The following is a 10916-nucleotide window of genomic DNA, read 5'->3' as shown; positions in this document are numbered from 1 at the left end:
GCGTGCTTGGTCCTCGTGGTGCCGTGCCCGAACACCCCCCCGCCCGCCCCTCGGGAGCCGTGCCCTCACGCCCGCCGGCCCCCGCGGTGCCGTGCCCGAACACCCCCCGCCCGCCCCTCGTCGGGACGCCGTGTCCTCACGCCCACCGGCCCCCGCAGTGCATGCCCGAACTCCCCCAGGAGCTGTGCCCCCTGCCCCCCGTGGTGCTGTGCCCTCACGCTCCCCCCGGCCCTCGCAGTGCCGTGCCCAAACAAACCCCCCCCCGCGAGCCGTGCCCTCACACCCCCCGGCCCCCGCGGTGCTATGCCGCCCGAACACCCCCCGTCCGCCCCCCCTGGAGATGTGCCCTCACGCCCCCTGGCCCCCGCGGTGTACACCCCCCGCCTGCCCCAAGGACCACATGCCCTCATGCCCCCTGGCCCCCACGGTGCCGTGCCCGAAGCCCCCCTCGGAGACGTGCCCTCCCCCCCGGGCCCCCACGGGGCCGTGGCCTCACACCCCGGTGCCGTTACCCCCCGAGCCGCGGAGCCGTGCCCTCACACCCCGGTGCCGTGCCCCCCTAGGCCCCCGCCCGTGGAGCCGTGCCCTCACACTCCGGTGCCGTGCCCCCCCGGGCCCCTGTAGAGCCGTGGCCTCACACCGCGGTGCCGTGCCCCCCCACCGGCCCCCTCGTGGAGCCGTGCCCACCGGCCCCCCGCGGAGCCGTGGCCTTACACCCCTAGCCGTGCGCCCCGACCCCCGGCCCCCGGCTCCCCCGTCACACCCCGACCCCCCGCTGTAAGATTCCTCCCCCAACCCCTTTTTGATGTCTAGTATCTTCCCCTGTAATCAACCCTCTTCAGAAATATAAAGACCCTGTTGCTAACTATTTTAGCCTAGAGAGAGAAAAATTATTCTAGAGAGAGAATATTCAGATTTTGAATATTTTTGGATAGAAAAATATCTCTTATAATTCAGATGAGTTCCCCTGAAACAGAAATTCAAAAAGAATTTTCCAATGTGCAATTGGAATTAATTGGAAATAGGTATAAAGAACCTTAGTCTAAGGGTCTAGATTTTCAGAAATCTTTAGACTATGGTCCAATTAAGGTTCCTATGGGCCAATAGCATCAATCCATGTGTAGGGAAGAGATAAATCCAAATTTGTAAAAAGAAGATACCCAAAAATGAGTAAATGCTCACATAAGGTGAAGAGTTGAAAATGTACAAGGTTTATTAGTAAAAAACTATGAGCAATATTAAAAATATGAGATATTTTGGGTATCCAAAAATGAGTAAATGCTCACATAAGATGAAGAGTTGAAAATGTACAAGGTTTATTAGTAAAAAACTATGAGCAGTATTAAAATGATTCCATTATGACACATATGTAAGGAAGGGGAATTCTTTAAAGGAGGTGCATATTTCACATAAGATGAAGAGTTGAAAATGTACAAGGTTTATTAGTAAAAAACTATGAGCAATATTAAAATGATTCCATTATGACACATATGTAAGGAAGGGGAGTTCTTTAAAGGAGGTGCATATTTCACATGCTTGAATGAGTTTTAAACTCATAAAAATTGAGATATTTCATCTCTCCTCTCTCCTCATTCAGGTCTAGTTCCAAAAAGTTAGCTTAACTGACCTAAAAATGGTCAAATATTGACCAAACTGATTTAGAAAATTCTAGAATCAGTTTGTTTGGTTAGGAGCTTAATTTTTCCTATAAATAGAAGCCTCCCCCTTGTTGAAAAATAGATAATGTTTATGCATCGTTACTCTACTCCACCTAAGCCAAGAACTGTGAATTCATTTAATAATTCACTAGTTTTTGGAGCTTCCCTCTTTCTTCAATCCCCATTAGTGGCTCCATCAACATACTTAACCAATTGATTGGTTGGGGGCCTCTACCGTGAACAAAGAATCAAGCAAGTTGTAAGGTAATTAGTGAATATTGATCTTTCTATAATTTCTCAATGTTTCTCTCTTCTCAACCCCTCTCAAGCTTGAGAAGTTTAATTGGTATGGTTTTTTTTTAAATACTATTGAAGTTTGAATAGTAGTGAAGAGTTACATAATGCTATTGAAGTTAATTTTCATTTATGTTTAAATTCTAATGATTTTTATGTAAATTCTCTCTCTCACTCAAGAAATGGTCATACTCATGACCCATTCTCAATCCAAATCAAGCTTTTCATAAAGCTTTTCCTTAACCCAAGATTAAGCTATGCTTGAGGCCAAATTAATGGCTTTTTTCTATGCTTTTAGTTTATGTATATTAATGATTCAATCCATTATGGATTAATAATCCAATTAGAGATCATTTTAATTATTTCCTTAATGATAAGCATTATCCCTTAGAAAAATTGAGATTTATCAGTCATAGCAGCGGAGCTATGGCAAAATTTTTATAAAAATTATGCATAAAATAATCTCATTCAAAGCATAAAAAGAGGACTTCCTACCATATTCTAGGAATTATCATCCTAGATTAATTGAAAGAATTTCATTACAATCATGGAGAAATTGAATTTTAATATCATGCATAAAGGATAAGTTTTTATATCAAAAGTGTTATTTTTACAATTTTTATTTCATGCATAGAAGTATGCATAGTGGATAAATTTTTATATCAAAAGTGTTATTTTTATCATTTTTAATTTTCATGCATAGAAGTATGCATAAAGGAAAAATTTTTATATCAAAAGTGTTACTTTTATCATTTTTAATTTTCATGCATAGAAGTATGCATAAAGAAAAAATTTTTATATCAAAAGTGTTACTTTTATCATTTTTAATTTTCATGCATAGAAGTATGCATAAAAGAAGTTTTTTTTATATCAAAAGTGTTACTTTTATCATTTTTAATTTTCATGCATAAAAGTATGCATAAAAGAAAATTTTTATATCAAAAGTGTTACTTTTATCATTTTTAATTTTCATGCATAGAAGTATGCATAAAGGAAAAAATTTTATATCAAAAGTGTTACTTTTATCATTTTTAATTTTCATGCATAGAAGTATGCATAAAGGAAAAATTTTTATATCAAAAGTGTTACTTTTATCATTTTTAATTTTCATGCATAAAAGTATGCATAAAAGAAAATTTTTATATCAAAAGTGTTACTTTTATCATTTTTAATTTTCATGCATAGAAGTATGCATAAAGGAAAAAATTTTATATCAAAAGTGTTACTTTTATCATTTTTAATTTTCATGCATAGAAGTATGCATAAAGGAAAATTTTTTATATCAAAAGTGTTACTTTTATCATTTTTAATTTTCATGCATAGAAGTATGCATAAAGGAAAAATTTTTATATCAAAAGTGTTACTTTTATCATATTGGATTTCATGCATATAGGTATGCATAAAAGATATTCTTTTTATACTAAAAGTGTGATTTTCCTCATAAATGGATTTTATGCTTAACTTAGATGCATAAGAGAAATTCTTTTATTCTAAAAGTGTAATTCCCTACCAAATTGAAATTATGCATAAGAAGATGCCTAAAAGATTGATTTTAATTTCGAAAGTGTTAGTCTCCTTAAATGGAATTTATGTATAAATAAATGTGTAGAGAAATCTTATATCAAATATAAGAATTCTCTTTTAAAAAAAAAAGATATGAAATGTGATAAGATGTGATAAGAGGTGTATGAGATGTGATAAGAATTGATAAGATGCGTATGGAAAGTGATAGGATGTGATAAGAGGTGTATGAGATGTGATAAGAATTGATAAGATGCGTATGGAAAGTGATAGGATGTGATAAGAGGTGTATGAGATGTGATAAGAATTGATAAGATGCGTATGGAAAGTGATAGGATGTGATAAGAGGTGTATGAGATGTGATAAGAATTGATAAGATGCGTATGGAAAGTGATAGGATGTGATAAGAGGTGTATGAGATGTGATAAGAATTGATAAGATGCGTATGGAAAGTGATAGGATGTGATAAGAGGTGTATGAGATGTAAAAAGATGTGTATGAGATGTGATAAGAATTGATAAAATGCGTATGGAAAGTGATAGGATGTGATAAGAGGTGTATGAGATGTGATAAGAATTGATAAGATGCGTATGGAAAGTGATAGGATGTGATAAGAGGTGTATGAGATGTAAAAAGATGTGATAAGATGTGTATGAGATGTGATAAGATTTGATAAGATGCGTATGGAAAGTGATAGGATGTGATAAGAGGTGTATGAGATGTAAAAAGATGTGATAAGATGTGTATGAGATGTGATAGAATGTGTTAAGATGAGTTAGGATGTGTTAAGATGTATATGGGATGTGTTAGGACGAGAATGGATGTAATATGGTTGTATGAATGTGATGTGGATGTATACATGTAGATGTATATATATGAATGTGAATGTTGATGTGGATGTGGATGTATGGATGTAGATACGGATGTGTATGTATGTATGTGGATGTGTATGCATGAATGAGGATGTAAAAATGGACGTATGTATATAGATGTGGATGTATGGATGTATGTATGTAGATGTGGATGTATGGATGTGATTGTGAATGAAGAGGTGGATGTGAATGTATGGATGTAGATACAGATGTGGATGTATGTATGTAGATGTGGATGTATGGATGTGATTGTGAATGAAGAGGTGGATGTGAATGTATGGATGTAGATACGGATGTGGATGTATGTATGTGAATGTGGATGTATGAATGAGGATGTGAAAATGGATGTATGCATGTGAATGTGGATGTATGAATATGAATGTGGATGTGTGGATGTGGAAATGGAGGTATGGATGTATGAATGTAGATGTGGATGTATGCATGTAGATGCGTATGTATGAATGTGAAATTGGATGTATGATGTGGACGTACGAACATGGATATGTATGTAGAATAATGAATATGAAGATGTATGTGAGATAATGTAGTCTATATGAGTGAATGGATGAGAACGAGTACACACTGAATGGAATGTGGAATAAGTAATGTGGTCCGAGAGTGGATAATATGGAAAGACAAGAGTTCGTTCTAGAAACTGTATTTGTGACTGTTTGTAAATGACTGTTTTATGTCAAGAATGCTGGAGAAGAATTTTGACCGTCTTGAGGATTAAGGTCATGAAGACTGAACTGATAAAGTTGCAACTGCTGACGGAGAGTCAATGGAGGACGTCTCGCGTAGCAAGGTCGATCGAGGTCTTGACCAGCCTCGGCTCGATTTAAATGGTGAGCTTCCGGTACGGTGGATGAGGGACCAAGGAAGCGGCCTATGAGTGAAGCGCTAGGTCACCTGCGAAGGATCCTAGAGGGTGCTGACCATACGGTGCTCGGGCTCTGGGTCGCCGAAGATACCCACACGTGCGTCGTGGAAGATATTGGAATAAGGAGTAAGAGTTGTTTTCTGAAACCGGGCATGGATCTGGTTGATTGACCTTGCTGGTCCTCAACAGATGAGTCCATGGCTCTTTTATATGGATCTGTGGGTTGATCTTGCTGATCTTCCACGGAGATTCCATTCTATTATATGAATATATTGCCGGTTACTATGAGCTAGGAACCATGGAAAAGGCCCCTGAGAGAACAGGTGGTGAGCGTTCTGGTTGCCAATGATGCCATAAGTATACTGATGAAAGAATGACTGGAAATAAGGATTCAACCAGAGACTTTGAGGTTTGTCATCAGTGACATAATGGTTTTATTAAAGGATTGTTTTAAAGCTAGTTGATGCTAAGAAAAAGGCAATTTCATATTGGGTGTGTAAGTGGTATGACTAGTTTTATGTTTGCATGAACTTCCGGCTAGGGGGCCTTGGAACTCTTTTCCTTGGTACCCGGGACAAAACCTAACCAAATTCCAAATTGGATCCCATCACTACAGTGGTTGGGCGGTTGGCTAACCCATGGGATCGGATGGGGTTAGGCTGGACTGATGGATCCGTAAATCGAGATTTAATTTCTATTATTACGATAGATGAAGTAAATCCCGGATAGAAATTGTTCTATGGATAGGAATCAACGGCTGTGCCTCTTGATGGGGAAAAAAGCGTTGATCCCAATGATCCAAGTGCAAGTTCCTCCTTGATTTGACCAAGTACCGTTAAAGGTGCAGTCAGATCAGTTTGATCAGTAATGATCTTGACTACGTTAGAGTAAAGAGTTATCCTGGTGGAATCGCCCGTGCTTTCCGGGTAAAGGAAGTTTTTTCGATTTCGGTTTTGGACAAACCGACGGATTAGTCTCTTGTCCGGATATCCGTGGGCGAGGCCCCGAGTGTGGGACCCCTGTCCCGTGCGAGAAGTGCTACTTCCGCTGCTAGTACCCCGAATCCGTTGCTCGGTGGGAACAGGGACCTCACAGTTGGTATCAGAGCGAAATTGAAAGCTAATAAAGATAATTAAATTCTTAATTGAAATTGTAAAAAGAATTCAGAAACAGCATTTTCATAATGTATTTTCATTCCGTAAGCTTCTTTAATGAAGAAATTTTAATCAAAAAAAAATTTTATTTTTATAGATGGAAGTTCCCCATTTATCTGGTATTCCCGACCTCACCCAGTCTCAAGATATGATTGCATTTGCCTTCGAGCATCTCATCTCTTCTGCTTCAACTCGAATAAGCCGAAGAAGACTCGCACGCCATTTCGAGGATTTATATTTTCCTAACCCAGCGGAGAGAATTCAGCATAAGTGGTTTGCAGGGCAATATGTCCACGCCCATTGCAACCACCATACAATGCTGTGGCAGAATCTCTCATTGACTATGATCCTGTTAAAGCTGAAAATGGTGCGTGGTGTCATTCTATATCATTCGACACCTCGAAATTTCAGACTTTCATGTCGAATTTATAGACTCCTTAGTCGATTTATCCCTAAGGAGAAAATAATAGCTCCCTTTGCAGTTAGAGAACTTATGTAACAGGGCATGACTATGGCCCAGTACCGTCGTCTTATGCGTCTCTCGAAGAGATTTTGAATTTTGGAGCCGAGCCACTCTATGTAATTATTGCAACTTGTATATAAATATACAAATGCTTTTTTTTACGGACGATCGGATAAAGAAAAATCTATTTATCAGACTTAAGTCATAGATCTCCAATAAGATCAACTGAGGAGCAAATTATGTCAAAAGTTTATCAAGACGCACAAAAAGGTTGTAATTGTTTGATATAATTCATACAAATTGTTAATTCAAATTGGAATTCGTAAATTAGTAATTGGGTCTTCAATTGGAAGTACCGCAATTGTATGGAACCCTGACTTGCTTGAGACCTAGACATGATGGTATTTACCTTATAGTTTCGAGTATCATGACTATCCGTATATACCGAGGGTATAACTGCAGCTCTTTACCGACAGTATATACGAGTAAATCTAAGACTTGAAATTATAAGCGTTAATGCTATCCAGATGATGATTTCGAATGTGGTTGATATGATTTTTAATTCTGTTTGAGAATTGATGAATTGAATTGGATTCTGATTGAAAAATGACGATTTCTGAAATTTAGTTGAAATGTAATAAGCTGAGTGAAACCACAATGAGGATGAATGGGACGAGTCCCAGTGATGATATTCATAACTGGAATGATGATAATGATTTCAGCAAATCACTATGAGATTAGTGGATTGTGCTGTCAGATTGCTACTGTTAACACTTGAGACGGTAGATTAAGTTAAGGGATGACAAATTGAGAACTTGCTTAACTAAAATTCCTGTGGAGGAATGTTCAGAAGGAAAGTTTTCAGACTAATGTACCATTATCGTGTTAAAGATATGAATGATATGATCTGAATGAATTGTTATTTAATGATGAGTTCTATATAAGGGATAATTATCCCCGTATTCTGTTGGGTTGACCAGAATATAAGGAACCCCAGAATAAATTGGATCTTAAGAAAAAGAGTTGTCCTCTACCTTGCGAGATGAGGACATCTCGCACTTTTCAAGTGGGGTAGAATGTAAGATTCTCCCCCAGCCTTCGAGGTATACAGGAGTAAGAACCTTTTCCCTGAATACTTCTCAAGATTCCCACCTGTTTTAAGATTCAGAACAATGAGTTCAGAAGTGAGAATCGATGTTTTGGATATCAAGGTTTTGGTCTTCATTCGAGTACGGCCCAAAAGAAGTTCTTTATCTCTTGGGAAGTATAAGAAGTTATCTCCCAGATATTATGGACCAAAGAAAGTAGGTGATTTAGCTTACGAACTTCTTTTATCTCCTTATCTCAAAGTTCTAAATTCCTTCTATAGAAAAATATGCCAAACCCAAATCATGGAAAAACGGTAAAACTTTAGTGGCAAGTTACCGTTGGCTTCTAAGTTACGCTAGCTCCTTCCTTTATATAAGTCGTAACTTTTACTTGTCGTTCACAGTAATCTTACTTCCATCGATCTTCTTTCTTTCTAAATCTCCTTCATGGCTTGGCAACAAGAATTAGTTTTATCCATGATGATTTCTCACCTTCAAGACGCAAGGGAGTCTGTGAAGAAAGATTTTATAGAGCAGTATGAGCGCTCACTTTTCCCTCACTTGGGAACTTCTGTAGCGCAGACAAAATGGCGGACCTATCAAGACATAACTAGGGTAACACCCTGGGGTCAACAGCACTTTCGTAACAATGTCCGCTTGGCCATGGTTATTGAAGCTTTGGGTTTGGGTCCCCGATACTACTGTGTCATGAGATCAAGGCATTCTGGGTTTTCTGAGCGGGTCTTCTTACTGGCGTGTTTTCTTCCTCATGAGAAGATATGCCTTTACCCCGTTTTTGGCTTGCCTCTCAGAGGTCCTTTTGTTAGAACACCTCATACCACTGAGATAGGCGCAGCAATAACCCACAAAATCATTCCCATAGATGAGTTACCTTATACTTGTGCAGCTTGTGAGGACTGCTTTTGTGACCATATGATGGACGGGCTTATGGAAGTGTAAAGAGTTCCTCTATCTTTACTGTATAAGTTCCGAGAATGAATAAAGTTTAAATCTTGTTCGTATTTCGAATCTTGCTCTCTTTAAGACTTATCTTGGTGGTTAATCTTGATTAAAATTTTTCTCTAAGTCTCATATTCGTGAATCTTGCGAAATTATCACAAGTTGCGAGATGAGGACATCTCGCGTTTTTTTAAGTGGGGTAGAATGTAAGATTCCTCCCCCAACCCCTTTTTGATGTCTAGTATCTTCCCCTGTAATCAACCCTCTTCAGAAATATAAAGACCCTGTTGCTAACTATTTTAGCCTAGAGAGAGAAAAATTATTCTAGAGAGAGAATATTCAGATTTTGAATATTTTTGGATAGAAAAATATCTCTTATAATTCAGATGAGTTCCCCTGAAACAGAAATTCAAAAAGAATTTTCCAATGTGCAATTGGAATTAATTGGAAATAGGTATAAAGAACCTTAGTCTAAGGGTCTAGATTTTCAGAAATCTTTAGACTATGGTCCAATTAAGGTTCCTATGGGCCAATAGCATCAATCCATGTGTAGGGAAGAGATAAATCCAAATTTGTAAAAAGAAGATACCCAAAAATGAGTAAATGCTCACATAAGGTGAAGAGTTGAAAATGTACAAGGTTTATTAGTAAAAAACTATGAGCAATATTAAAAATATGAGATATTTTGGGTATCCAAAAATGAGTAAATGCTCACATAAGATGAAGAGTTGAAAATGTACAAGGTTTATTAGTAAAAAACTATGAGCAGTATTAAAATGATTCCATTATGACACATATGTAAGGAAGGGGAATTCTTTAAAGGAGGTTCATATTTCACATAAGATGAAGAGTTGAAAATGTACAAGGTTTATTAGTAAAAAACTATGAGCAATATTAAAATGCTTCCATTGTGACACATATGTAAGGAAGGGGAGTTCTTTAAAGGAGGTGCATATTTCACATGCTTGAATGAGTTTTAAACTCATAAAAATTGAGATATTTCATCTCTCCTCTCTCCTCATTCAGGTCTAGTTCCAAAAAGTTAGCTTAACTGACCTAAAAATGGTCAAATATTGACCAAACTGATTTAGAAAATTCTAGAATCAGTTTGTTTGGTTAGGAGCTCAATTTTTCCTATAAATAGAAGCCTCCCCCTTGTTGAAAAATAGATAGTGTTTATGCATCATTACTCTACTTGTAAGATTCCTCCCCAGCCTCTCAAAATGTCAAGCATCTTCCCTTGTAATCAATCCCTCTTCAGAAATATAAAAGACTTGTTTCTAACTGTTTTAACCTAGAGAGAGAAAATATTCTAGAGAGAGAATATTCAAATTTTTAATATTTTTGGATAGAAAATTATCTCATCTTATTAAAATAAGTTCCCCTCAAACAGAACTTCAAAAAGAACTTTCCAATGTGCAATTGGAATTAATTGAAAATGGGTATAAAGGACCTTAGCCTAATGGTCTAGATTTTCAGAAATTTTTGGATTATGGTCCAATTAAGGTTCCTATGGGCCAATAGCATCAATCCATGTGTAGGGAGGAGATAAATCCAATTTGTAAAAGAAGATACCCAAAAATGAGTAAATGCTCACATAAGATGAAGAGTTGAAAATGTACAAGGTTTATTAGTAAAAAACTATGAGCCATATTAAAAATATGAGATATTTTGGGTATCCAAAAATGAGTAAATGCTCACATAAGATGAAGAGTTGAAAATGTACAAGGTTTATTAGTAAAAAACTATGAGCAATATTAAAATGATTCCATTATGACACATATGTAAGGAAGGGGAGTTCTTTAAAGGAGGTGCATATTTCACATAAGATGAAGAGTTGAAAATGTACAAGGTTTATTAGTAAAAAAACTATGAGCAATATTAAAATGATTCCATTATGACACATATGTAAGGAAGGGGAGTTCTTTAAAGGAGGTGCATATTTCACATAAGATGAAGAGTTGAAAATGTACAAGGTTTATTAGTAAAAAAACTATGAGCAATATTAAAATGATTCCATTATGAC

This window comes from Cibotium barometz, chromosome 30 (genome assembly GCF_041138505.1).
Source record: "Cibotium barometz isolate CiBa-2024 chromosome 30, ASM4113850v1, whole genome shotgun sequence".
Lineage (NCBI taxonomy): Eukaryota > Viridiplantae > Streptophyta > Polypodiopsida > Cyatheales > Cibotiaceae > Cibotium > Cibotium barometz.
The sequence above is the reverse complement of the archived record's forward strand: the minus strand, read 5'-3'. Positions refer to the sequence as shown.